The 27,824-nt window shown below is 41.5% G+C and overlaps 1 protein-coding gene across 4 annotated transcripts in view; it reads right to left on the minus strand.

Moving 5' to 3' along the window:
• LOC121289360 (guanine nucleotide-binding protein G(I)/G(S)/G(O) subunit gamma-12) overlaps positions 1–27,824 on the minus strand; it is a 102,985-nt gene that overhangs the window by 64,277 nt on the left and 10,884 nt on the right. Inside the window, exons 2-4 of one of the 4 annotated variants that reach the window (XM_041208728.1) lie at positions 22,068–22,109; positions 17,005–17,063; positions 14,666–14,730 (exon numbers count right to left, since the gene is read on the minus strand). The exons of 1 other annotated variant lie outside the window; for it this stretch is intronic. The gene's annotated coding sequence lies outside the window, so the exon portion shown is untranslated. The remainder of the gene's footprint in view (positions 1–14,665; positions 14,731–17,004; positions 17,064–22,067; positions 22,110–27,824) is intronic. 2 more of the 4 variants (XM_041208727.1, XM_041208729.1) reach the window with 2 other exon arrangements.

Raw genomic sequence — 27,824 nt, forward strand, 5'->3', positions numbered from 1 at the left:
ACCAATTGATTGGCTCCACTTCCGCCAGCATCTCATGCAGAAAGTCTCAGGTCTTTGCCACTCTGCATGAAAAAAATTCTTCCTCACAACCCCCTTCATCTCTTGCCAAAACCTTAAATCCGTGTCCTTGTACTGTCAGCTGAATGGAAATAGCCTTTGTCTGCCTTATCTAAACTTGTCATAATCTTGTACATCCACCAAGGAAAACAACCCTAGCTTCTCCATCCTAACATAGTAGCTAAATTCTCTCATCCCTGGAACCTTTCCCATAATCACCTCTTCACCCCGTCAAGAGCCTTCATCCTTCCTAAAGTGTGGTTACCAGCACTGGATACGATAAACTAGTTTTGGCCTAAACAGATCTTGTTCAGCAAACTTTCCTGCTTTTCTATTCAATATCTTTATTTATGAAACCCAAGATTCCATACGCTTTGCTGACTACTCTCTCATTATGAGTCCTGTCACTTTCAAAGATCTATGCACATGAAGGCCAGGTTCTTGTATCCATGCACACTCTTTAGAACTGTGCTATTAAGTCTATAATGCCTCCCCATAACCCTTTTGCCAAAAATGCATCATCTCGTACTTCTGTGTTAAATTCCATCTTCTAATTATCTATCCATTCTGCTAGCTTATATCCCGTTGCAGTCAATTGGTATCACCCTCAATTACAGCCACACATCCTTTCAAAATAAGGGGTCGCTCATTTAGACAGAGTTGAGGAAAATGTTTTTCTGAGGGTTGAGATGCTTTGGAATTTCTTCCTCAAAAAGGTGGTTGAGGTAGAGTCCTTGAATATCTTTAAGGCAGAGGTAGATAGATCCTTGACAAGCAAGGGAGTGCAAGTTATTGGGAGTAGGTAGGAATGAGATAAAAATCAGATCAGCCATGATCTTATTGAATGGGGGAGTAGGCTTGAGGGGCCGAGTGGCCTACTCCTGCTCCTAATTCATATGTTCAGAAGTAAGCCACCTGTTTGCAATGGAAACTTAAATCTGTGTTATAAACTGTAAATTTGCTTTAAAAAAATCAATTTGCCTATGTTAATTGTTTTGTTCATTATTAAATCTATAATATACAGGTATATCAAACTAACCAAGTTTGATATCAACTGCAAATTCTGGATATAGAAATACAGAGTAAAATTTCAAGTCATTTATGTAAATCTAAAAAAGCAGTGACCCTAGCACTGACCCTTGGGGGACCACAGCTGTCTACCATCCACCAGGGCAAAAAACACCCATTTACCACATTTTCTGTCCTTAAGTCAATTTTTTTTTATCCAAATGGAATCCCTTCTGCCATCAGCCTTAATTTTGTTCACCTGGCTTTTAAAAAGCATTTTCAAAGATCATTCATGATTAATTATATTACAGGTTTAATAATGAACAAAATAATTAACATAGGTAAATGGATTTTTTAAAGCAAGTTTACAATTTATAACAAAGTTTCCATTACAAGCAGGTGGCTTACATCCGAACATACAAATTAGGAGGAATAGGCCACTCAGCCCCTCCAGCTTGTTTCCCCCATTCAATAAGATCATGGCTGATCTGATTTTAATCTCATATTCCTGCCTATCCCCTTTCACCCCTTTGCTTCTCAAGGATTTATCTCCTTCTGTCTTAAAGATATTCAAGGACTGCCTCAACCACCTTTTGAGGAAGAAAATTCCAAAGTCTCACAACCCTCAGAAAAAAAAAATTCCTCAACTCTGTCCTAAATGGACAACCCCTCATTTTGAAACAGTGACCCCAAGTTCTAGATTCTCCCACAAGGGGGAAAATCCTTTTCACACTGACCCCATCAAGCCCCCTCAGGAGCTTACAATTTCAGTCGTCACCTCTTACTCTCACAAACTCCAGCTGATACAAGCCTAGCCTGTCCAGCCTTTTTCCTCATAAGATAACCTGCCCATTCCAGCTATGAAACTAGTAAACATTCGCTGAACTGCTTCTAAAGCATTTACATTTTTCCTTAAATAAGGAGACCAATACTGTACACAGTACTCCAGATGTGGTCTCACCAATGTCCTTTGTAACTGAAGCATATTCTCTATTCTTGTATTCAATTCCCCTTGCAATAAACAATAAGATTCTATTAGCCTTGCTAATTACTTTCTGCAGTTGCATATTAACCTTTTGTGATTCATGCAATAGGGTACACAGATTCCTCTGCATCCCCATACCGTTTAGATAATATACTTCATTTTTCTTCATCCTGCCAAGATGGACATCATCACCTTTTCCTACATTATGGTCCATTTGTCAGATCTTTGCCCACTCACCCAACCTATCTGTATCTTTTTGTACTTCCTTATGTCCTCTTCACAACTTTTCTACAAATTTTGTGTCATCAGCAAATGTAGCAACCATAACATCGGTCCCTTCATCTAAATCATTTATATAAAACATTGAATTGAGGCCCCAGTGCTGATCCCGGTGGCACACCACTCATCACATCCTGCCAACCAGAAAATGAGCCACTCATGCTTATTTCTTGTTAGCTAGCCAATCTTCTATTCATGCCAATGTTACCCTCTACAGCATTCGCTTTTATTTTCTGCAATAACTTTTGAGGCATCTTATCAAATGCCTTCTGAAAATCTAAGTACAGTACATCCACTAGTTCCCGTTTATCCACAGCATCTGTTACTTCTTCAAAGAAGTCTAATAAATTGGTTAAACATGGCTTCCCTTTCACAAAGCCATGTTGACTCTGCTCAATTACCTTGAATTTATCTAAGTGCACTGTTATAACATCTTTAATAATAGCTCTAACACCTTCCCTATGACAGATGTTATGCCAATTGGCCTATAGTTTCCTGTATTAGGCCAACTGACCTATAGCTACCATTATAGGTTATCAGGCTTTATGGCTCGATACGAATCTTTTTTGCCTATGTATTAATCAAGTAGAAAAGCAATGGGAAACACTTTAAAACGGTTAACCATTCATAGTACAATCATTCCAGAGATGAAGTTTGATACTTATGTTGCTATATAATCAAATGATCTTCTATCACTTGTCTCTGCTGTTGGACAAGATCAGCTGGAATAATAAATATTCCATGCTGATGTCGCTTTTACATCAATGAACTGCATCCCTTTGAGTTAGCTCCCACTGATGCTGGATATCAGATTATCAAACAGGAAAACTGCTCACATTCACAACTTGGCATGCTCAGCTGTTCCTAAATTGCTGACAAAAGTGCCAAAATGATTAGTCAGCAACACCCCAGCCCTCCAGTAGCTATTTAGCTATACTGTAGGTGGCAGTAAGTCACAGTCACCAAGCAAAATCAGGGAGAATCTGAGCCACCAACGGTGAGAACTATGGGCCCCGTCAGGGGTAACCTTGTAGTATGAAGTAACCATGAAATTAATCTTAATCTTGATCATTCTTTAAATTCTTAATTGTTCTTGTCTCATTCAGTATCTTCAAGTATACACACAAATATTAAATTATGAAATAATGGCCATCACAAATAGCCGGATACACTGAATGACATTTTTAATCAATCAAATTCAGTTTAATGACAGGTGCAAACATATATAACACAGGTTAGCTCACCTCAATGAAGTGTCTATTAAATGAATCCCACCAGAATACTAAAACAGAGATACACAAACACACCCTACCCTGTAGATGTTATGTGCCACTACTGATTTTGTAACAGTCATCAAAAAACCATTTATTACTAAGTAATGGGATTAAGGGGCAACAACTGCATCAACAGGTTATAAGCACTCAGTACATAAACCAGCCAGTTGAGAAATTAAAATAACACATCATAAAATTTAAACTTAACTTTTAAATTTAATGACATACCAAATGCTTGAGAAAAGTAACATGCACAGCACACAAGTGCCAGGCAATAACCATCTCCAACAAGAGAATCTCATCATCTCTCCTTGACATTCAATGGCATCACCATTGCTGAATGCCCCACCATCAACAGCCTGGGGTTACCACTTATCAGAAACTGAACTGGACAAACCATATAAATACTGGGGTGAGAATTATCTGATGAGTAACTCACCTCCTGACCTCCCAAAGCCTGTCCACCATCCACAGGGCACAAGTCAGGAACGTGATGGAATACTCTCCACTTGCCTGGATAAGTGCAGCTCCAACACCATAAGAAGCTTCACACAATCCAGGGCAAAGCAGTCCGCTTGATCAGTACCCCATTCACCTCCTCCAGCACTGATGCACAGTGGCAGCAGTGTGTACCATATACAAGAAGCACTGCAGCAACTCACCAAGGCTCCTTCGACAACACCTTCCAAACCCAGAAACACAAGGACAGCAGACGTGTAGGAACCACACACCGCCCTGACTTGTAACTATGTCACTGTTCATGGATCAAAATCCTGGAACTTATTTTTAACAGCACTGTGAGTGTACCTACATCAGATGGACTGAAGGCAGCTCATGACCATCTGCTCAAGGGCAATTAAGGAAGGGCGCCAAATGCTGGCTTTACCAGCGGCACCCAAAACCCATGAAAGGATAAATAAAAAGCTCCCATGTATGATTTAAGGACTCTCCTACTGTATTCTTTAATTTATATTCATGTATCACATTCATGTATCACAGTATAGTTAGGACTTGTGACTAAAGGGTTGCTTTTGCAATACTAAATTGCAATATGCAACATTGTAATATTGAATATTTTTAGAGCAGGGTATCACATTGAGAGTTTGAGGAACTGAATACTTCCTATTAAAGAGATATCAGGGGAATTAGAAAGTGAGTTACTCGCCTTAGAATTCCCAGCCTCTAACCTGCTCTTGTTGCCACAGTATTCATGTGGCTGGTCCAGTTAAGTTTCCTATTTACATAGAGCCAGTGAAGTGCATCTTGCCAATGAGAAGAATGACATTTATCTGAATAATGGACAGCTTCACCAAGAGCAAGTCATCTTGATCGAGAATTATAGCCCCTAATGAAGGCAGCAAAAAACAAAATTGAGCAAAAGATCAATCTGTCAGGAACTTAAATACTGTTACAGGCTAGTGAATACAGAAACAGAAGATAATACAGGTGAAAGAATGGCTGGGTAAGTGGTGGCAGGAGGGAAGGCTTCCGATTCCTAAGTCATTGGGGCCAGCTCTGGAGCAGGAGGGACCTCTACAAGCCAGATGAACAAGGCTGTAAACAATGCCTTTGAGGGGAGGTTAGCTAGTGTGAAACAAATTTGGCATTGGGAGTGGCAGGTTGTAGCAAGGAGAAGCATGGTAGAAAGAAAACTAGGATGGACAAACAATAGAAGAAAGAGCAGGAAAAACAAAACCAACTAGCATGTTGTTGGAATACGTGTATGTTATTGCGAGGAGTGTTACAAATAAGGTTAATGAGTTAAGGTGCAAGTTGCCACACTGGGTTATGGTATACTGACTATAATGACTACCTAATTTAAACATGGGCAGGATTGGGAACTGAACATTCCTGGTTACAATGTATTCAGTAAGGGGAAAAAGGCAAAATAATATTATGGTTTGAGGCAGACAATATAGTGTGTTCAAAAGACTGAATCTATTTGATTAAAGGAACAGAAAATGAGCAATTATGTTCGGCATTTACCATCAACCCCCAAATAGTGAGGAGGAAAGAGAGGAGCAAATCTATGAAAATTTCAGAGCAACGTAAAACTAGTACAGCAATAGTTGTAGGGGACCACAATTACCCTAATGCAGAATGAGAGATAAAAAGAATAAAAAGGAAAGAAAAAAGTGAAAAATCCCTAAAACATGTACAAGAGAACTTCCTTAATCAGTATGTTTCTATCCCAGGAAGGAAGCAGTGCTGGATCTAGTTCTGGTGAAATAAGGAGAGTGAACTGTATTGCAGTGGGGGAACTTCTGATTAATAGCAATCATAATAAAATTAGGTTTAAAGAAACTATGAGAAGAGACAAAGAAAAATTTATCAGAAGAGCATCAATTTCAATGATCTAAGAATTATCTAGCACAGTTGGACTGGAAACAGTTGTCTTGACCTTCAGAGGCCTCACTATAACAGTATCTAGCTGAGAGACTCTGCCTTCAAATACATGGAAGAGATGACTTACCCACTGTATACACATTAAACATGCTAGAAAAGGTTGGGGTTTATCCATTCATATGTAATTCAATTTCTAATAGTGTGTGATAAGTCTTAAATATGAGAAAACAACCTCTCTGGCACTAAAAATTTACTTGTGTGTGTGTGTGGAGTCTCATTTTAATTATTGCTGATGGTTTAAAAAAATAAAACCAACTGTCTCTTAACGCTCTTGCTTAATCCTAGCTTTCTTTTCCTCTCTTTATTTTCCTCTCTTTATTTTAACCTCATGTACATTAATATTTGATTAAACATTCTAACTTACACTTTCTGGTTCTGATGCTACATGTCTCAGTAAGGATTCTTCAATGCGATTGGTTGAAGAGGCACATTGTTTCTTGCTCTGTTCACAAGGTCCTAGATCCTCTCTGTAGAGGATGGGAAACTAAAATGGTTCTCTAATTATTGTATGTTGCCACACAAAAGCCCAGGTCTGTGCGCAACTGTAAGCATAATGAATGGTGAACGCATTCAATCGTAGCTGGCTGCAAAACCGCTCCCCCCCACCCCGCCCACCATTAATTTTGTTATTGTTTAAAGCTAATTATCCACTGCCCTAGTAACTAGTACAGAACAGGGATGCTGAAGAACAGCAAGAGTCATTGGGTACGAGTTGCAAGTGAATTAGGACAATGTCCAAAATGAATTAGAGATAGGCAAAGAGAAAGCACAAATAGCCATCATTTCCCCCACCCTCTCCACCAGTATTGTACAGAAACTCCTCATTGTCTTCGAAAATAAGTTAACCTTGTCTCATTGCATCCCACTTAGAGTGGTCCAAATTTTAAAAACCATAGACACAAATAGTGCCAAATTCATGCTTATCAGTATCACAGGGCTTGAAACCTTGTGGTTCACTAACATTCATAGGCAAGCCAGGCACAAGCACATTATCCCCTTACATTACATTTAATAGTAAGGCACTACCTGTAAAAATTCCTGAGGTGTGCTTACAAGAGAACATAATTGAAGCATGAATAACACCCTGATGGTGGATTGGATCTGGACTGTTAAGAGTTCATGTTCTACTCGACATGAAATGATCGCTATACATTTATTAAGAAGTGACAAAATACATACTCAGGTAAAAGCTCCAAAGAAGAAAATAAAATAGAACTTGCCTAGTGATTATCCCAGGATCAATGGCTAGCATGTTTTATATCACCAGCCTAATGATGAATTAAAGAACTTCTATAAGAATCACAATTAAAATTTCTTGTTGCAGTTCTACAGGTTAAAATTTCTTGCTGCAGTTCTACAGGTTAATGAATGTGTATTGCACTTTAAACAATTTGATCAAGATTTGTTCCATTGTTCCTAGACTTCTTCCAAATATGTTTTGTTTTAGTATTCATTTTATGTGGTGGGGAAGGGTGGAAAAGTGGGTAGCAGAGAAAAATAGAGCGCACTAGGCAACGAGTATTTTTAGGTTTAAAAAAGTGTGCACAGAAACAATTCAACAGTCATCCACCAGGGAGAGGTAGCAATCACTGGACACAATGCAACACTGTTCTTGCATTTCTTCACAGACTGCAGTGTTCAATATATAATTTTTATAAGACATCATTCTTGTTTGTCCTTCAAGGCGAAGATGGCCCATGTTCATCACTTAGAGTATTTGGTAGAGTTAGGGTAGGTACATAGATTGGCCTTGGCAATCACCTATGCCCAAAAGGCTGTGCTGCAATAAGACAGGATACCACCGATGATTTGAGTTTTGGATGAGTTTCTGGCTTTCAGGATTTCCTCTCCGCTTCTGATATGCGTTTGCTTTCAAAGGAGGCCAAACTTTTTTTCTGGTTGTGCTAGGTGCAGTGATCCTGGACAAGCTTTTCCTAGGACTCCAAGTTGTATCAAAACTTTTAAGGTGAAGTCTTCCGTGTCCTTGTAGTGCTTCCTTTGACCACGAGGAGAGCACAGCCCAGACTCGAGCTCTCCATAGAAGATTAGTTTTGGTAAGCAAGTGTCAGGCATTTTGACTACATGGCCAGCCAAGTTCAGTTGCGACTGTTTCAACATGGGGTGGATGCCTGGCATATGTGCTAGGGTGAGCACCTCAGTGTCAGGTATTTTGTCCTGCATGTGATCGTCAGGAGCTTGCGAAGGCAGCTCAAGCAAAAGCGGTTGGGCTTTTTGGACTGTATGCCAGTGCCATGTCAAGTCTTGCATACATACAGCAGAGTGGGCAGGGCTATTGCTCTAGAGACTTATGGTTTGGTAGGCAGATTTACACCTCTTTGTTCCCTGTCTGATGTTCGAAGTATGCAGAGTGCTACATTTGGTTTGGCAATTCTTACATTAGGCATCGATATAGGCAACTTGAGCGTGTGCTATTGAAATAAATGAAACTATCCACTGCTGAGGGGTTCTGAACTGAAACCTTGGGCTCAAGATAGGATTTTCCTGAGTCAGGCTAGTACATTACTTCACTGAGGATCACCATTAATGAAAGGCATTGGGCAGCATGGTGGAAAAAAAACATGGGGGGTTGGCATTAACATGCAGCCCTGTTTAACTTCATTGGTGACTAGGAATGGGTCAGAGGACTCTCCATTATCCAGGACACATGCAAACATGCTGTCCTGGAACTAGTGAACCATTGTAATGAATTTCTCCATTACCTTCCTAAGGCCCTTGTGGCTGACTGTTTCAAAAGCCTGGGTCAGGTCAACAAACATGGTGTGGATGTCCATGTTCTGTTCTTAACGTTTCTCCTGCAGCCATCTAACTACAAACCCACATCAGTGATTCCTCAACATTTTCTGAAGCTGCACCAACTCCCTGGCAGATCTTAGTCAAGATGCTACACTAAGTGTTTCAGAAGGATTCTGGAGAAGATTTTGCCAAGGATGGAGAGGAGCGAGATTCCTCTATGATAGTTGCAAAATTGGTGAGTTCCTTTCCACTTGTACATGTGGATAATGGCAATATCTTTGTATTCTTGAAGGAAAATTGCTTGCTCTCACAAAAACTCAGCTTAGGGAGCTTCTTAACCAGACACTGACCCCCAGCTTTGTAGATTCCAGCTGGGATAACATCAGGTCTTGGAGCTTTGCCACTAGACAGGAGTTTGTTGTTTCTAACAGTGTGGGAGGGTCATCAAGAGAACAGTTGATGGCAACCTGTGGCAGCCTGTTTAATGCTCTTACACTGATGGGTAAAGGCTGATTGAGTATGTGATTAAAGTGCTCTGCCCATCTTTCTAGAATTTGGGATTTTTCTGTGAGTAGTCATTATCTGTTGGCACTGAGGTTCAGTGGTGACCAGTAGGTTCGGTCCCATAGACAGATTTTAGAGTATTGTAGAATCTCTTACAGTCTTTGCGATCTGCATTTGACTGAAGTTAATCTGCATTCTGATTCAGCCAAGCGCTTTGCATCACTGAGTTTGCACCGGACTGTTCAGCAAGAGTTTTGGTAGGCATCGTGCTTGGATAGGGATGACCTGTCATTGAGTTAAAGTATGTAGGGATGATGTTTCTCCGCCAGTAGTTTCTGGATCCTCTTATGGTTGTCATTGAAACCATCATGATGCTTACGAGAGGTAGGGCCAAGGGCCGCTACAGACTGGAGTACACTACATCCCTGAAGTTACCCAGTCAGGCTCAATACAGTGAGTGTCCATTTTTGCTGCATACAGGTGACTCGAGTTGTTGAGAGACTGCCTGTTTGAGCTTTTGAGATGCTTCTAGACCTTCATGCATTGAGAACATCTGGTGGGGGGGGGTGTTGATCTTGATGTTTAGCTTTGAAATGATAAGACAAGTGGTCAGTCCAGCAGTCAGTGCCACAGGTGACTTTAATTACATACATAACCTGCCTGGCCCTCTGCTTGGTGATGATATAGTTGATTAGATGCTAATGCATAGAATGGGGGGCATCCAAGATGTCTTCTTACGATTAGGGAACTGTGTTGGTGATTAAGATCGGGAGATGTTGGCAGTGGTAATTTTTTTAAAAAATTCATTCATTTACAGGGTGTGGGCTTTGCTGGCTGGGCCAGCATTTATTGCCAATCCCTAGTTGTCCTTGAGGTGGTGGTGGTGAGCTGCCTTGTTGAACTGCTGCAGTCTATGTGGTGTAGGTGCACCCACAGTGCTGTTAGGAAGGGAGTTCTAGGATTTTGACCCAGTGACAGTGAAGGAACGGCGATATATTTCCAAGTCAGGATGGCGAGTTACTTGGAGGGGAAACTCCAGATGATGGTGTTCCCATTTATCTGCTGCCCTTCTTCTAGGCGGTAGTGGGCATGAGCTTGGAAGGTGCTGCCTAAGGAGCCTTGGTGAATTAAGCGCATCTTGTAGATGGTACACACTGCTGTTACTGTGCGTCAGTGGTGGACGGAGTGAATGTTTGCAGATGCGGTGCCAATCAAGCGCGCTGTTTTATCCTGGACAGTGTCCAGCTTCTTCAGTGTTGTGGGAGCTGCACTCATCTGGGCAAGTGGAGGGTATTCCATCACACTCTTGACTTGTGCCTTGTAGATAGATGGTGGACAGGTTTTGGGGAGTCAGGAGGTGAGTTACTCATCACACGATTCCTAGCCTCTGACCTGCTCTTGTAGCCACAGTATTTATATGGTTAGTCCAGTTCAGTTTCTGGTCAATGGTAACTCCCAGATGTTGACAGTGAGGGATTCAGTGTTGATAATGCCACTGAACATCAAGGGGCGATGGTTGGAGATGGTCATTACCTGACACTTGTTTGGCACAAATGTTACTTGCTACTTGTCAGCCCAAGCCTGGATATTGTCCAGGTCTTGCTGCATTTGGACATGGACTGCTTCAGTATCCGAGGGGTTGCAAATGGTGCGTGGTAATGCCACGGAATTACATCACAGGGATAGCAGTGGTTCAAGAAGGCAACTCACCACCACCTTCTCAAGGGAAATAAATGCTGGCCTAGCCAGCAATGCGCACAAGCTGTAAATGAATTTTAAAAATCCAAGAAGCCCAGGCTACTACCCAGGGCACAAGAGTTAAAGTCCCACTGTGGCAGCTAGTGGAATTTAAATTCAATTAATAAATCTGAAATATAAAGCTAGTCTATCATTGATTGCTGTAAAAATCCATCTGGCTCACTAGTGTCCTTTAGGGAAGGAAATCTGCCATCTTTATCTGGTCTGGCCTACATGTGACTCCAGACTCACATGAATGTAGTTGACTCTTAGCTGCCCTCTAAAATGGCCTAGCAAGCACTCAGTTCAAGGGCAATTAGGGATGGGCAACAAATGTTGGCCTTGCCAGTGATGCCCCCATCCCATGAAAGAATAAGAGAGCTCATGCTTAGCACACATCTTCAACAAGAGCAGACCGTTGCTGTTACATCTGTCAACCATGTTTTTACTGATGACCCTGCACTGAAGTCACCAAGAATGATTAGCTTGTCTAACTTTGGCACAGTAGTCAAAGGAGAGGTCAAAAAGATCAAAGAATTTACCCTCAACTTCTGCAAATTTCGTCATGTTTAAGGGCATACGCACAGAGTTGTTTGCCTGTTGCCATGTAGGGGGAATTTATGCACCACCTGATGATCATTAACACTCTTGGGAAGGCATGTCAATTTTCTGACAAGACGGTTCATGACAGCAAAGCCTATGCAAGTTTTGCACTGTTCTTCTTTTCCATGCCCATTCCAAAAGAATGTGTAACCTGCACTGATTTCCTTGAGCTGACCCTCTTCAGGTAGGCAAGCTGCTTTCAGTGTGGCAATCTGGTGTTGTACCTAGCCAGTTCTCTATCAACAAAGAGCAGTTCTTCTCTCAGGTCTGTCAGCTGTGGGATTGTCCATGAGGGTATGCACACTCCAGGCATCAATTGTGACCGATGCCACCTTTTTCTGTATTGAGGTTGACTTAAAAAACAGCACTGATGGAATCCCTGCCAACTGAGGACTGCTGGCCAGGTGAAGCAGGCAATGTTTAGGGCACCTTTTCAAGCCCTTTCCTCATACTAGAGGTGAGCAGTGTGGTCTTGAAAGGTCTGTTCCATTGCTCAGGGGACCGAAGATTTCCACTTGTCCCTTCAAGTGGAAGACAACTCTATGGCCTGAATTGCCCACGTGCAGACTCGGCCCTGAACTGCCCGCGTGCAGGTTCACGACTACAGCTCCCAGTGAATCTACACTTGCTGTTACATCACTCGCTCATCATCACAGGGCTTATGACAGATAGAAGATGGACACCAGATGACAGAACGAACATCAATGGAACTTTCATGTGTATTGGATTATAGTGAGAGAACGTTGCATATCAGCCTCACCCTCTTGTCCTGACCCATCCTGGTCTGGTGGCAAGATGAGTATAGACATCTGGAGATGGGTTTGGGTGTAGTTAAGTGACCACAATGTCTTGACAAGCTCTACGCGTTCCACAACACACTGCTGACCGATCTTCAAGGCCAGTCTCATCTGCCTAGTCTGTCGGAATCAGTCTTTGCTTGCCAGGGTAGACAAATCCCCAAGTCACTGAGGGTTGGAGACCCAACAGCTACCACCACCTGGTTTGGCCCGTCCAAAGTTGTTTACTTGGATGTGGCCACTGTCGCATGCCAACTACCAGGTGCCACAGGTGAGAACTCGGCAAAGGAGAGGGTCAATACAGGATGAGCCACTCCAAAGAATGTTGAAAACCCACCTATGAGAGTTGCTACCCCTCCCTTATATAAGATCATGACCGAATTGATTGCAGCCTTAATTCTACTTTCCTGTCTGCCCTGCATAACTATTGACTTCTTTGTCGATCAAAAATCTGTCTAACTCAGCATTGAAAATATTTAATGACCTAGCCTCCACTGCTCTCTGTGGAAGAAAATTCCAAAGATTAACGACCGTCAGAGAAGAAATGCCTCATCACCATCTTAGAAGCATGCAAGCATTCAAAACAAAATTTTCCAAAGTCACATTTCATTTTGGGAGACCACATTTTAAGCTGAATACTGATTTGACATTCTGTACTAACTACATTTTTGCACCCTTCCTTATTAAAATATGTAGAAATTTAAAAAATGCTGTACCTAAAATTTAGAAGAAAAAACCTTATATTACATATTTTTACAATGAAGCCATAGACTATACGGATAGAAAATAATAGTTTTGTGTAAGTGGGAGCTATGATATCATGCTTTCTAGTCAATTTAAAATAAAGGGACAACAGTTAAAACATAGGCAATTTCTCTTTCCTGGCAATTTTAAGCTTTCTTGTCCAATAAAAACACTTTGTGTTGTCTTCAAACAAACACTGCCACCTCTCATGATGTGTCTTACAACTGCCACTATTGGGATGAGGGGGGAAACGTGCATGTTATATAAAAATCAGCTGAACCATTCAAGGCATTTGAATTAAAAATAGAAAATACTGGAAGTACTCAGATGGTCTGGCAGCATCTGTTGAGAAAAAGTGTTAGTGTTTCAGATCAAGAACCTTTCTTCAGAACTGAAGATAGAAATGCAATAGATTTTAAGAAAGTGAAAGGGGAGGTCTGTGATACAGTAAAGGATGGGAGAGATTAACTGACAAAAAGATCTTATGGTACAAAAAGCAAAAGGGAGTGGTAATGGGTGTAGTAAAGAAACAAAGGATCTGTCCAGATTGGGTGTGAATGGCAGAATAATGGACAGCTGTATCTGAAAGCAAAACATGAAAAACAAAACGTGTGGATAGAGATTAGAGACTGAAATTGTTGAACTCAGTGTTGATGTCGGAAGGCTTTAAAATGCAGAGTCGAAAGGTGAGGTGCTGCTCCTTGAGCTTGCTTTGAGCTTCACTGGAACAGTGCTACAGGTCAAGGGTGCAGCTGTCCACAAGAGCAAGGTGGAGAATTAAAACAGAAGCTCAGGGTAATGCTTGCGGAATGAGTGGAGATGTTCCGCAAAACGGTCACCCAATCTGAGTGTTTACAAGTTTTAATTTCTGTATTCTTTTCTTTCCATTCCCCCATGAACATACGCCACAACTGACAAATTTTTAGATGAAATCGTGAATGGCTACTTAAAATTCTCCAATGCACTATTGCCATGCAAAGTTTTCAAACAGCATCTCAGTTTGGCACATGAATCTAAACAACATTTAGAAGCATAATTGGTGTTTAATGCTGACAATCTCTTCAAAGGTCCATCTTACACTAACATTTGCACCAGGAAGGAAGTGGGTCACTAAAACTTAGTGCCAATGTTAAACTGATAGATTTTTTAAAAATCATTTGGATATCAGTTGGCTAAGTTAATGTCAAGTGTGTGTCTTAATATTCATACATCAGGATGAGCAGAAAACATTCTCAAATCACTGAAGAAATGAGCAGCTGAAGACATTAAGATTGGGGAAAGTCACATCAGTCTCACTCGACAAGTTCATTGAAATTAGAATTACCTGGAAAAACTCAGCAGGTCTGGCAGCATCGGCGGAGAAGAACATTAACTTTGTTCTTCTCTGCCGATGCTGCCAGACCTGCTGAGTTTTTCCAGATAATTCTGTTTTTGTTTTGGATTTCCAGCATCCACAGTTTTTTTTTTAATCATTGAAATTAGTGTAGTTTAACCTACAAAGAAACAGCCATAATTACTTTAAAAAAAACAGCATTGCAGGTCCTTGTGTCAATTTGCTCACGTTCCAAGTCCTACATTTGATCTGCACCAATAAAAAACACTCAAGTCAGTGATTTGTGGCTTTCACGGAAAAAGACAGAAATTCAGAATGTAACTTCAAAATGCTGACAAACAAAACAGAAACTCTCTCAATCTCAAGAAATAAAAACAGAATGTAATGCCTTCAGCCACTGCAAAACCTATGGTCCCAAATACAGGGCAGAGTTCAGACACCGGTATTGGATGACATCACGTTTATGGGGTTTAGCTTGTGGGGGGACCAGCCAGGAGTAAATTGGAACAATTAAGTTCAGAGACAAAGGCATAGATGAGGGTTTCAGCAGATGAGCTGAGGCAAGAGTGGAGATAAGGCAATGTCACAAAGGTGAAACAATGCAGTCTTAGTGGTGGCATGAATATGTGGTTGGAAACTTATCTGGGGTCAATATGACACCAAGGCTATAAATAGTCTAAAACAAAAACAGAATTACCTGGAAAAACTCAACAGGTCTGGCAGCATCGACGAAGAAGAAAAGAGTTGACGTTTCGAGTCCTCATGACCCTTCAACAGAACTGATCTTTCTTTTTCCAGGTAATTTCCAGCATCCGCAGTTTTTTGTTTTTATCTATAAATAGTCTAGTTCAGTCCCAGACTATTGGCAGGGAGAGGGACAGAATTGCTGGCCAGGGAGCGGAATTTGTAGCAGGGACTGAAAATAATGGCTTAGGTTTTTCTAATATTTAGTTGGAGGAAATTTCGGCTTACCCAATATTGAATATCGGACAAGTAGTATGACAAATTAGATACAGTGAAGGCGTTGAGGAGGATGGTTGTCATGAGTACACATTTGGAGACTGACATTGCCCTTACACCAAAGGTTATTTGGAGAACGTGTTTTTAGCATGTTGCACAAGCCTTCCTGACCATGATAGGGTGATGTACTGCTGCAATATTGATTTCAGTTTTAAACATTTAAATATATTTAAACTTACAAACCAGGATTTATCAGCATTATATTTTTAATGTTGATTAATAAGTGAACTAGTCAGACTGATCAATCCCATAAATGCAGAGCTTCTGGGCCTTAAGCGAATCTAACAGTAAACATGGTTCTAAACTTACAAAACAGCATAATGACATTCAACACAAAAAGGCCAAATTACATGTTAAATTAATGTCAGGTGTCCAATTCAGATGGCCGGCAACACGAATTGAAGGCAGAAAAAATTTCCCATTGCATTTCTACCCATCAACTGTATTATATGTTGTACGAGAAAAGCAATTCCCTTGCACATAAATCATGTAAGTATATTATCTGACCTAAGTGTAAAAAAGACAGGATACACACATTTATGGAATCAACTGTACAAATGTTGCAACTCCACTCAACACACACTTGCAGATTTCAAACAGACTGAGGCACCAGATTTCAGCATAAATAAGATATTACTTTGGCGCTTCTAAAGGAGGACTGTCAAATAATGGACGAGAACAAAGTTTAATTCATCAATGTATAGCCACAGGAGATAGATAGCACTGCCTTACAAAACCAATATTCGGATATGGCACAAGACAATAAATTCTGCATGAATTGCGCTGAGCACCTGAAATTAATGTTATAAAATCTATATATGGAAATATTGCACACATGCCTGTCTGAGCCTGAACTATTTGATCATTCGCAAAACAGCACACTAGGCCACATTTATGCAGCAGCTGGATAAAATGTCTGAAAAGTTCTTCAATAACTGAAAAAAGAATAACTATCTGGATTATATATGTTGAGCAGAAATTAACATCATAATGCCCAGAAGTCAATCCTTCACCAGGTTTTGTAGCAGATACCTTAGTGTGGATTAGTTAGTGTACTTCAATTCATTCTCAGTGAAAATTCCTCACCTAACTCAAAAGTGGCCATAGAAGATTCCCATGGTTTAATTTAACAGACAGCTTACTACCCTTATTGAGAGGGAGCATACCACAAAATCTCAGTAGCAAGGTGAAAAGTGTTAATTTTTGGCAAGCCAGAATGCTTGCAGATATTGCAGAAGAGCTTTTAAACTTAGAACCGGTGCTGCTATGACTAATGTTATTGAAGCGGAACCAGGGCAGGGACTATATTTGGAGATAAAATATTTGGAGAGCTTGTCCGATATTCATCTTTGAACTAAAAATTTGCATTAAAAAGCTCCTAAACAACAAATTCCCCTGATATTCAATATGAGAAGGCAGAAAAGGTACAGCATGAATTAAATCACATGCACTAAGATAATTCCATTGTCAGTCTGTAAAGAGGAAAAAGTTAAAATCACTCACTTGATGCAGGCAGTCTTAAAAGGGAACTGGTTAAAAGCCTGTTTCTATTCTGCAGGAGTCTGAAAAATAATGCAAATTACAAATGTTTAACTAGTCAATACCATTATCGGTCTTGATAATGAAAATATTGCATAAATTGTTACCTTAAACATGCCCCCTTAAGTGCATAAGTTATCGCATATTAGTTTCCAATAACCCAGTTTGAGGTCTTTCATGAACTGAAATCTTTATTTACTAATATATTTAAATTAGTGCAGCCCAGCATTAACATCTAACCAATCATGGTGCATTGCTTACTAAATATACAGGATCTGGAAAATAAATATTGTACCATCAGACAACCTCAGGCTAAACTACTGCTCCAGATTTATTTACAAATTAAACTACACACAATAGGAAATAGATTGGTAAAATACAACACAATCCTTATATGAAAGAACTGCAGTTTATGCACAAACCAAAATCATGGTACAAGTGAATATAACTGTTTTGAAAAGCAATAAATCAGTCCTGAATAACCCAAACATTTTCTATCCTACATAAACTTTGAAATTGTAGACAAGTGTGTCTTTTAAAGTAACATTTACACGTAGAATACAAATGTCAAATGGACACAGGACAAAGAGAGTATTAGAGGTAGTGTTAAAGACTAAAGAAAGTGCTGATAGTGGCATAAAAGGTAAGATAGCAAAAAGTGTTAATAGCAGACCAAGGATCCATGCTCTGTGAAAAAACATAAAAACAAGTGACAGATGGCCCTTTGCTGTGGCCTCAGGAGGTGAGGGTGGGGGGGGGGGGGGGGAATAATTTTTTTTAAAACATTGGATTTAAAAAAGGGGTAAAGATGGAGGAGAGCACTCATGGTCTGAAGTTGTTGAACTCAATGTTAATTCCAGAAGGCTGCAAAATGTCTAATCGAAAGATGATGCACTGTTCCTCCAGTTTGCATTGGGCTTCACTGGAACATTGTAGCAAGCCAAGGACAGACATGTACCCAGACTTAACAGTGAGTTCAACAACTTCAGACCATGAACCCTCTCCTCCATCTTTATCCCTTTTTAAATCCATTTATTTACTTATTTATTCTTTATTTTTAATTCTTCTGCCCCCCCCCCCCACTCTCCCTTTCATCCACAACAACAGGGCAACCTGTCACTTATTTTTATGTTGTTTTCTCAGAGCATGGATCCTTAGTCTGCTATTAACACATTTTGCTATCTTACCTTTATGCCACTATCAACACCTTCTTTAGTCTCTAACACTACCGTTAACACTCCTTTTGTCCTGTGTTCATGACATCTTTGTCAAATTGCTCCTTGGCTCCCACCTATCTCTGACATCCTAAGGACTCGAAACGTTAACTCTTTCTTTCTCCACAGATGCAGCCAGACCTGCTGAGTTTTTCCAGCATTTGCAGTTTTTATTTTAGATTTCCAGCATCTGCCGTATTTTGCTTTTATCTTAAGTTTACTTCAATGTTTAATAGAATTAAAAGAAAATTGTCATGAATGCAAAACAACTCAGAAATTGAGAATCTCACTGACTGCAAGATTAGTTGAAACTTTAACTGTTTCCTCTACTTCAACTTGCAGAACTGAAACTATTATAAAAGCTTTGTTAGGATTTTTAATCCCCAGAATAGACAGCAGTGGGAACGGTTCTTAAAAATCTTGGGAACGCATCCAATTCTTGTTTAACTGGGGTGGGTTGGGGATTGGGCAAGTACCCTGCACTCTAGAGGCGAGTCAGGAACTATAATGTTTAAGTCAGGCTGGCCGACTCAGGTTTCAGCAGCATAACAGCTATGCCACAGATTTATCAGTGCTAGGGAAATCTGGCAGTTGAAGGGGGCAGGGTGGGGTTATATGCGAACTGACAGATCCAGCAGCTAAGGAACTGTTTGCAGTCCACGAGAAGCTGAGGGCTTCTCACTGGCCCAGGTTTAACTGCCACAATCTGCCCTACTCCCCAGTCTAGTCTTCAGCTGGGGAGAGCCATGATCCAATCTGCGATTTTCCTCCTCATCACCACAATTTCCATTCCAACTCCCTTCCACATTCCACCCTGCACCCCCATGATCTCCCTTTCCCGCTACAACCCTCTTCCCCGCACCATCCTGCTGGATGGCATCTCTTACCGTAAACCTTGCTGTCCCATAACTGGTCAGCTACGAGGTGGGAAATTCAAAAAAAGATTTGAAACGAGGTCCTGTCAGGCCACCAAGAAACAGTCACCCTACTTCCTCCCTACAATATCAAGGTCATTATTGCCATTCCTGTCTTTATCAGAGTTCAGCCAATACACCCAGTGGGTCTGATCTGAAAATGATGCCAGAATCTTCACAACAACGGATAAATAACAAGATGCAATATTCCACCCTAAATACAATAAAATTGCTAAAACCAGGCATACTGTCGCAATTTGACACATCTATTTACAGGAAAATAATTAAACTTGCCAGCTTGAAAATTGAATTTAAACAATAATTCACAGCCCAGATTTCAACCAAATTCAAACTGTCAGAATCCAATATTCAGAATGTTTTGTACTTCAAACTTCACTGCAGTAGTGATGCTGGTCACAGATTTAGATCCAAACCACCAGCAACTTAGTAAGTGATACATGTTGCCTAATTGTTGAATAAAGAACAAGGCTGAAAACTGTTCTGCTGGAATAGTATAACAGTTTTGTTACTGGACAAATGATCTAGAGGCCTAAAGTAATGACCCAGAGTCATGAGTTCAAATCCCATCCTGGAAGCTGGGGAGTTTAAGTAAATAAATAAGCTGCTATTAGTAATGGTAATCATGTGACTATCAGACTGAATGAAAAGCCCAACTGGTTTACTGGTGCCATTTCAGGAAGAAAATTTGCCATCCTTATCTGGTCTAGTCCATATGAGGCTTCAGACCCTCAGCAATGTGATGGATTCTTAACTGCCATCTGAAATGGCCTAGATACTCACTTGTTTCAAGAAAGCTGCTCAGCCCCAGCTTCTCAAGGTGCAATTAGGGTGGGGCAATAAATGCAGGCCTTGCCAGCAATGCCCACATTCCATGAATGAGTAAAAAATCTTTTTCAGAGCAGCTTCCTTTATTAGTTGAATTGCAGTGACAGATTCAGTATAAATCAAAACATAAAATATCCTAATTTACAAAAATACTTTAAATGAAGGCCTAGTGAGTTTCTGATGCACTTTAACCTGCATAATTTAGTTAGTAAACTGAAGCTCATGAAATATTTGACCCATAGAGATATAGTAAAATGAGATAACCTACCCGATAGGATCTTCATTTTTCAAATACCTATCCACTACACACAACTTCAACTTGTCAGCTTCTGGGAAAGCCATAGCCTGAACAACCCGAAAGTGCCATCATGATCACTGCAACGGCTTCTCTTCCTGCTCCCGCACCATTACATCTGGTGTCCCCCAAGGATCGATCCTTGGTCCCCTCTTATTTCTCATCTACATGCTGCCCTTCGGCAATATCATCCGAAGGCAGTGTTAGTTTTCGCAGTTCTCTCTACTTCACCACCACCTCTCTTGACTCCTCCAGTGTCGCTAAATTATCAGACTGCTTATCTGACATCCAGTACTGTATAAGCAAAAATTTCCTCCAAATAGATACTGGGAAGATTGAAGAGACATTGTTTTTGGTCCCCGCTCCAAACTTGATTCCATTGCTACTGACTACATCCTTCTCCTTTGCAACTGTCTGGGCCTAAACGAGTATCTTTGCATTCTTGGTGCCATATGTGACCTAGAGATGAACCTCAGGCCGCCTTTATGCACCATCACAAAGACCACCCATTTCCATCTCCCTAACATTGCCTGAATTAGTCTCTGCCTCAATTCATCTGCTGCTGAAACACTCATTCATGCCTTTGTGACTTCTAGATTTGACTATTCCAACACATTCTTGGCTGGTCTCCCACATTCTACCCTCCATAAACTTGAAGTCATCCAAAACTCTGCTGCCCATGTCTCATCCTGTGTTCACTAACCCATGTTGGCCCCCAGTCAAGCAACGACTTGAATTTAAAATGGCTGTTCTGGTTTTCAAATCTTTCCATGGACTCACCACTCCCCAGCTCTAATCTGCTGAAGCCCCACAAACCTCCTAGAGACTGCAATCTGCTAATTCTGGCCTCTCGTGCATCCCCGACTTTAAATTACTCCACCACTGGTGTCTGGGCCCTCAGTTATCTAGACCCTAAGCTCTGGAATTCCTTCCCTAAACTTTCTGCCTCTCCACCTTCCTTTCCTCCTTTAAGATACTCCTTAAAATCTTCCTTTCTGACCAAGTTTTTTGTCACCGGACCTAATATCTTTACATGGCTCAGTGTCACATTGTTTTATAATGCACCTGTGAAATGTTGGGACCTTTTATTATGTTACTACATTATTGCTATACAAGTTGTTGATGCTGTAGACAGATAACCAACACATGGCTTCCTACTACCACGCTATAAAGGTTCCACTCAGTGGTAGCACGCTTGCTAGAGTCAGAAGATTATGGCTTCCCAGTCCCACCCCAGACAATTCAGCACATAACCTTCTAAACACTTCCATGCAGTGTTGCACTGTCAGACAAGCTGGCTTTCAAATGAGATGTTAACCTAAGGCTGTCTGCTTTCTCGGAGAACATAAAATATCTCATGATTTATTCAAAGCAGAGCAAGGGACTTCTCCGTGGTGCCTTGGCCAATATTTATCCACCAACCAACATCACCAAAACAGATTTTACTAAATATCTCATTGACTTTTGTGGGGCCTTTCCATACACAAATTGGTTGCTGCATTGCAATAGTAACTAAAATTCAAAAGTACTTCATAGGATGTCCCAAAGTGCTCTGCAGCTAGAGATCAGGAAAGGCATTATACAAAAGCAAATTCTCTTTCTTTACAGGTTACACCAGCTCAGTATGACCTGACAGCAAAATGAAACTAATAAACCTGTTAACAAGAACCTCACCAAAACATCATCCCTGGAGGGATAGTTGACTTCAATAGTGGTAGATGGATAATGCACATCATTTAAAGAAAGAAACTAACTTACCAGACAATTAATCTATCGTCTTCGTTCTGCATCCTCCACACACTGTAGGAGCACATAAAAGGAGCAAAAATTTAGGAGTGTGAACCGTTGCATAGTAACCATACTACCTGCCAAAGCAAAATCTTCTAAAGGCACCAGCACAGACTGCAGTTAAATTGCTATCAACTGAAATTTGATTGAGAGTAAACCAGGAAGCAGCTGTAGCTTAGGTAGAATGATCCTCAATCTTCAGGATATGATATAGGGCTAATATATTAAAACACCAATGCACAAACATTTTCCATTTTGTGTTATAAACTCTGCCCTGTGGAACCTAATTAAGTATCTACCATTGAGGTCGAGAGGCCTTGATCTAACAATTGATTTTAACCTACCCACTTCAAACAGCTAGATAAGCATCCCAGAGTAATACTGAATTTCCAGGTGGCTCTTCAATTACGTATTGTGGGTGAGCTGCACATATAAATAGTGCTTAGGCTTGGCCTAAATAGCCAAGTGGTTATGGTACTGGGTTTGTAACCCCAAGATCAAGAGTTCAAATCTCACAATGGCAAACTATGAAACAATGTAACTTCATCTGAAACAGATGCTCCTACATCTGTAACTCTTTTGAGTACAGGTTTGAGTACAGGTTTGTACTCAAAAGAGTTACATGAAAGAAATCAAGAGTTCATCTTCTTAGCTTGGCCTAAATAGCCAAGTGGTTATGGTACTGGGTTTGTAACCCCAAGATCAAGAGATCAAGAGTTCAAATCTCACAATGGCAAACTATGAAACAATGTAACTTCATCTGAATAGGAATCAGCCCTGGGATCAAGAGTTCAAATCTCACAATAGCAAACTATGAAACAATGTAACTTCATCTGAAACAGATGGAAACAGGTTTGTACTCGAAAGAGTTAAATAGTGCTTAGGTTTGGCAGCTCGCCCACTGACAGCAATAAATTCTTCCCCTAAAAAGGGACATTGCAATGTTCCTGCCACAAGAGCATAAACAACTGACTTCCAGTTCATCATGATGTTAATGAGTAGGCTCAAGATGTGGCAAGGCGATTTGATTCTCCTTTTGAGGCAGGGATGACATTGGCAGGACAATCAGAAAAGAACGGACACCACTTCCTCCTTGGACAGACGCTATGTTCTGTGAAGAGTTTGAAAAAGGATTTATCAAGTTACCAAGTCAATGTCAAGGACAAGTCTAAGGGTGTAGTGCAGAGAAAATTTCAAAGGCCTGCCAGGTATGCTAAAGCAGAAAACCCCACCCATTGATTATAGTTACATGATACTTATTTCTGTCATCACTATAATCAAGGCAAAGGTGAAGTCCCGTCGCCAATGAAAATTACTTGCCCCATCTCTCTTCTAAAATTTCCAACATCCCTTTAAGATTTCGACCTATCCCAACCCTGAACATGCATTGCTTGCGAGTTTCACTCCCATCTTATGTCATATCCTCTGAGTTCATATTGTCCACGAAACCTACTACCTGTTTCCTCGGCCCTATTCCCACTAAACTCCTTACCACCCAACTTCCCTTCCTTGCTCCTACATTAGCAGAAATTGTTAACAATACTCTTCCTTCACGTTCCCCATGCCTTCAAATCTATCATTACCCCTCTCTTCAAAAAGAAAGAAAAATCTTCACCACCATCAGCATCCTTGCAAACTACCAACCCATTTCCAACTCCCTTTCCTCTCCAAAATCTTGAATGTGTTACCAACACCTAGATACATGAAATCTTTGGAATTCCATGTTTGAATCATCCCAATCAAGTTTTCATGCCTACTACAGAAGCAAACAACTCTTAACAAAATTAGAATTGAGATCCTACATGATAAAACTTCCTGACAATCAGTAGGTTGAATTAGGAGGGAGGAAACCAATCTTTACTCAGTTTTACACTGATTCAGAGTTAAAGCTCCTAACTCTAATCCCACACTAATGTCAATGAGCGTCTCTTTAAGCTCATGAGCAAACAAAAACAAAAGGCCAAATTAACAACCCCTTAAAAACAGGCACTGCAGCAAAATCAAAACTGGGAAAGGAAACTTATCAAAAAACTTAAAATATTGTTTTGGGGACTGATGACACACTCCAACTCCTGCAGTGCCCACCGGTCATGGAAGGCCTCCAGTGTACCATTGGACAACACATGCTCTCTCTCCACGAAAACCCTGGCATGAATGCAACCACCAAGAGGCAGATAATTGAGTCGTACTGCCTCAACTGCTTGGCCACCATATCCAGGCCTAGGAACAGACTAATGAGGTGGTTCTCCGATCTGCCCTTGCCTCTCAGCACCAAGTATCAAAGGATCAGGAGCATGTAGCTGAAGTGGAACCAAAATCTGAGGAGCAGACCCCTCAGATAAAAAAGGACTGGAACCTCACAAAACCTAATTAAACACGGAACACAGACTCAGCAAGCCTGCAGAAATTGCAGGAGGCCTGGAATTCAGTGAACCAACTTAGTCTACGATTGCACTGGACAGTAGTGTGGAATGCCCTCCATGCCAAATCCCGAATGGAAAAGGGAAGGGCTCCTGAGTAGAGGGCCCTGTACTGGGAGCGCCCCCACCTCCTCCGGTTGGCGGGACAGAATGCCACGGCCAATTAGGGTGAAGAAGTGGAAGGAGTGTAGCCACAGCCTGTACAGGAAACCTCTCTGTGCAGGGTGGAATGGCATGAAGGGGATTGTGGGGCTGAAGTTTCCAAGGGAGGCTTCGGGACCTGGGGCCAATGAGAAATTGTGCCCAAACGGAGGTCAGTTTGGATGGGAATGCGCCGCACAATTGAGCCGCTTAAAATTGCAGTTGTGGCCTTTTTAAGGCTGTGAACGGTTCTGGCTATGAGTTGGACATCCAACATCGCATGACACACTAGTTCGGCTGATGCCATCCAGCCCTCTCTTCCACCATCCAGCACATCACTGACTCTGGTCACCTTCACAGCCTGAATCATCTTTTCCGCCAAGCGAGACGACATTGCCCTGACAAAGACCTTATAATCCATGTTGAGAAGGAAGACCAGGCGCCAGTTCTTAAGTAGGCAGAGATGCCCTCAGGCAGCAGGACAATGTCACCCCTGTGCCACAAGCATGGCACCTCCCCAGTCAGTAAAATTTCCTCCAGGGCCTGCTTGTAGTCATTCCCCAGGATGCCCCAAAATATCCTGTGGTACTACACTGTCAGCCCATCCAGCCCTGGGGACTTGCCTCTCAAGAACTGGTCAAGGGCAATGGTCGGCTCTGTCAAGCTAAGTGCAGCATTGAGCTTGGGCACACCTACAGCAGGTCCTCCTGCAAAACCATTGAGCATCCTCACTGGACAGGTCCAGAGAGAAGAGAAGAGTACAGTAATAGGCTCAGGTTTGAGCCCTACCTTCCATTGCCTCTAAATTGGCAGACTACTTATCTGGCATTCAGAACTGGAGGAGTAGAAATTCCTTCCAACAAAATATTGGGATGACCAAAGCCATTGTCTTCAGATCCCATCACAAACTCCGTTCCCTAGGCATTAACTCCTTTCCGCTTCCTGGCATCTGAGGTTGAACCAGATTGTTCACATCATTGGTGTCATATCTCAGCCAGAGTTAAACTTCCAGCCAGATATCTGCACCATCACCATCTAACCCCATTTTCAAAATACTGCCCAACTCTGCCCATGCCCCAGCTATTCCAATGCACTTCTGGCCAGTTTTCCATGTTCTAAATGGCTGACTCTTGTCCCTATATTTAACCTGAGGTAATCCAAAACTCTGCTATCCATGTTCAAGTTTCCACCTGTGCTCGCTGACCAAGGCTCCTAGTTAAGTAAGACAAACCTAATCCATCCAATTACCACTATCACCAAAATGATGGAAAGTGGTGTTCTTAACAGTGCTACTAAGCAGCACTTTCTCACCAATAATTTACTCATCTATGTCCAGCTTGGGCTCCACCTGGATCACTCAGCTCCAGATCTCTTTACAGCCTTGGTCCAAACAAGAATAAAAGAGATGAATTCCAGAAGGAAGGCAAAAATTACTGCCCATGACATCAAAGCAGCATTTGACAGAGTGTGATGTCAAGAAGCCCTAATAAAACTGAAGTCAATTGGAATCAGGGAAAACTTTCCACTAGTTGGAGTCATACTCAGCACAAAATAGATGGTTGGGATTGTTGGTCAATTACCTCAGCCCCAAGACAGGAGTTCCTCAGGGTAGTGTCCCAGGCCCAATCATCTTTACAAAAGGCTTTCCCTCCATCATAAGGTCAGAAGCGGGGATGTTCACTGATGGCAGCTGTACGGTTTTTAGTACCATTCGCAGCACTTCAGGTACTGAAGCAGCCTGTGTCCATATGCAGTAAGATCTGGACAACTTTCAGTCTGGAATCTTAAGTGGCATATAACACTCACGCCACACAATTGTCAGGCAATGACCATTTCCAACAAGAGAGAATCTAACCAATTCTTGACATTCAATGGCATTATCATTACTGATTGTCCGTGAAAACTACCTCCTGCTCCCTTGACCTTATTGCTACCAGACTGCAAGCCACCTAACTTCTCTTCCTGGTCCCCATGTTAGATGATATTAACAGTTCTCCCACTTCAGGTACTGTTCCTCCCTCCTTTAAAATCATCCTTCTCCTCACTGCCCCTCTCCAACAACCCTTCCCAAAGTTCTTGGATGAGTTGTCACCTCCCAAATCCGTTCCAATTTTTCCTGAAGCACCACGCTTGAATCCCTCCAATCACGTTTCCACCCCTTCCACAGTACTGAAACAACTCTCAAAACCACAAATATCATTACAAATGCGTGACAAAGGTAAACTTTCCCTCCATATCTTTCCTCAAACCATCTGCAGCCTTTGATATGGTTGACCACACCACCCTTCAAAGGCTCTCCACTGTCATCCAGCTGGATTCCATTCATATCATTTAATTGTAAACAGAGAACCGCTTGCAATGATTTCTCTTCCCACTCTCACACCTTTACCTCTGGTGTCCCCCACAAGGATCGACCTTTGGCCCCCTATTTCTCATCTACATGCTTCCCCTCAGCAACAACATCTGAAGGCACAACACTAGTTTTCACATGTACGCTGACGACACCCAGCTCGACCTCACCACCACCTTTCTTGATTCTGCCACTGTTGCCAAATTATCAGACTGTTTATCCGACAGCCTGTACTGGACAAGCAGAAATTTCCTCCAATTATATATTGGAAAGACTGAAGCATTGTTTTTGGTTGGCACTCCAAACTTCACTTCCTACCGATTCCATCCATCTCCCTGGCAACAGTCAGAGATTAAGTCAGTCTGTTCACAACCTTGGTGTCATACCCAATCCAGAGATCAGCTTCCGACCTCATATTTGTGTCATCACTAAGACCACCTAATTCCACCACTGAAACATTATCTGACTTACCACTTGCCTTGTTACCTTTAGACTCGACTATTTCAGCATATTCCTGGCTGGACTCCCACATTCTACTCTCTAAGCTTGAGGTCATCACAAACTCTGCTGCCCAAGTCTTAAATTGCGACAAGCCCCTTTCACCTATCACCCCCGTGCTTACTGGCCTACATTGTCTCGCAGTCAAGCAACACTTTGATTTTAAAATTCACATCCTTGTTTTCAAATTCCTCCTTGGCTCACCTATTTCTATAAGATGCTCCCACCCCACAACCCTCAGATAATTGCATTACTGTAATTCTGGCCTCTCGAGCATCCCCAATTTGAATTGCTCTAACATTGGTGGCTGGACCTTCA

This window comes from Carcharodon carcharias, chromosome 16, assembly GCF_017639515.1.
Source record: "Carcharodon carcharias isolate sCarCar2 chromosome 16, sCarCar2.pri, whole genome shotgun sequence".
Taxonomy (NCBI): Eukaryota; Metazoa; Chordata; class Chondrichthyes; order Lamniformes; family Lamnidae; genus Carcharodon; species Carcharodon carcharias.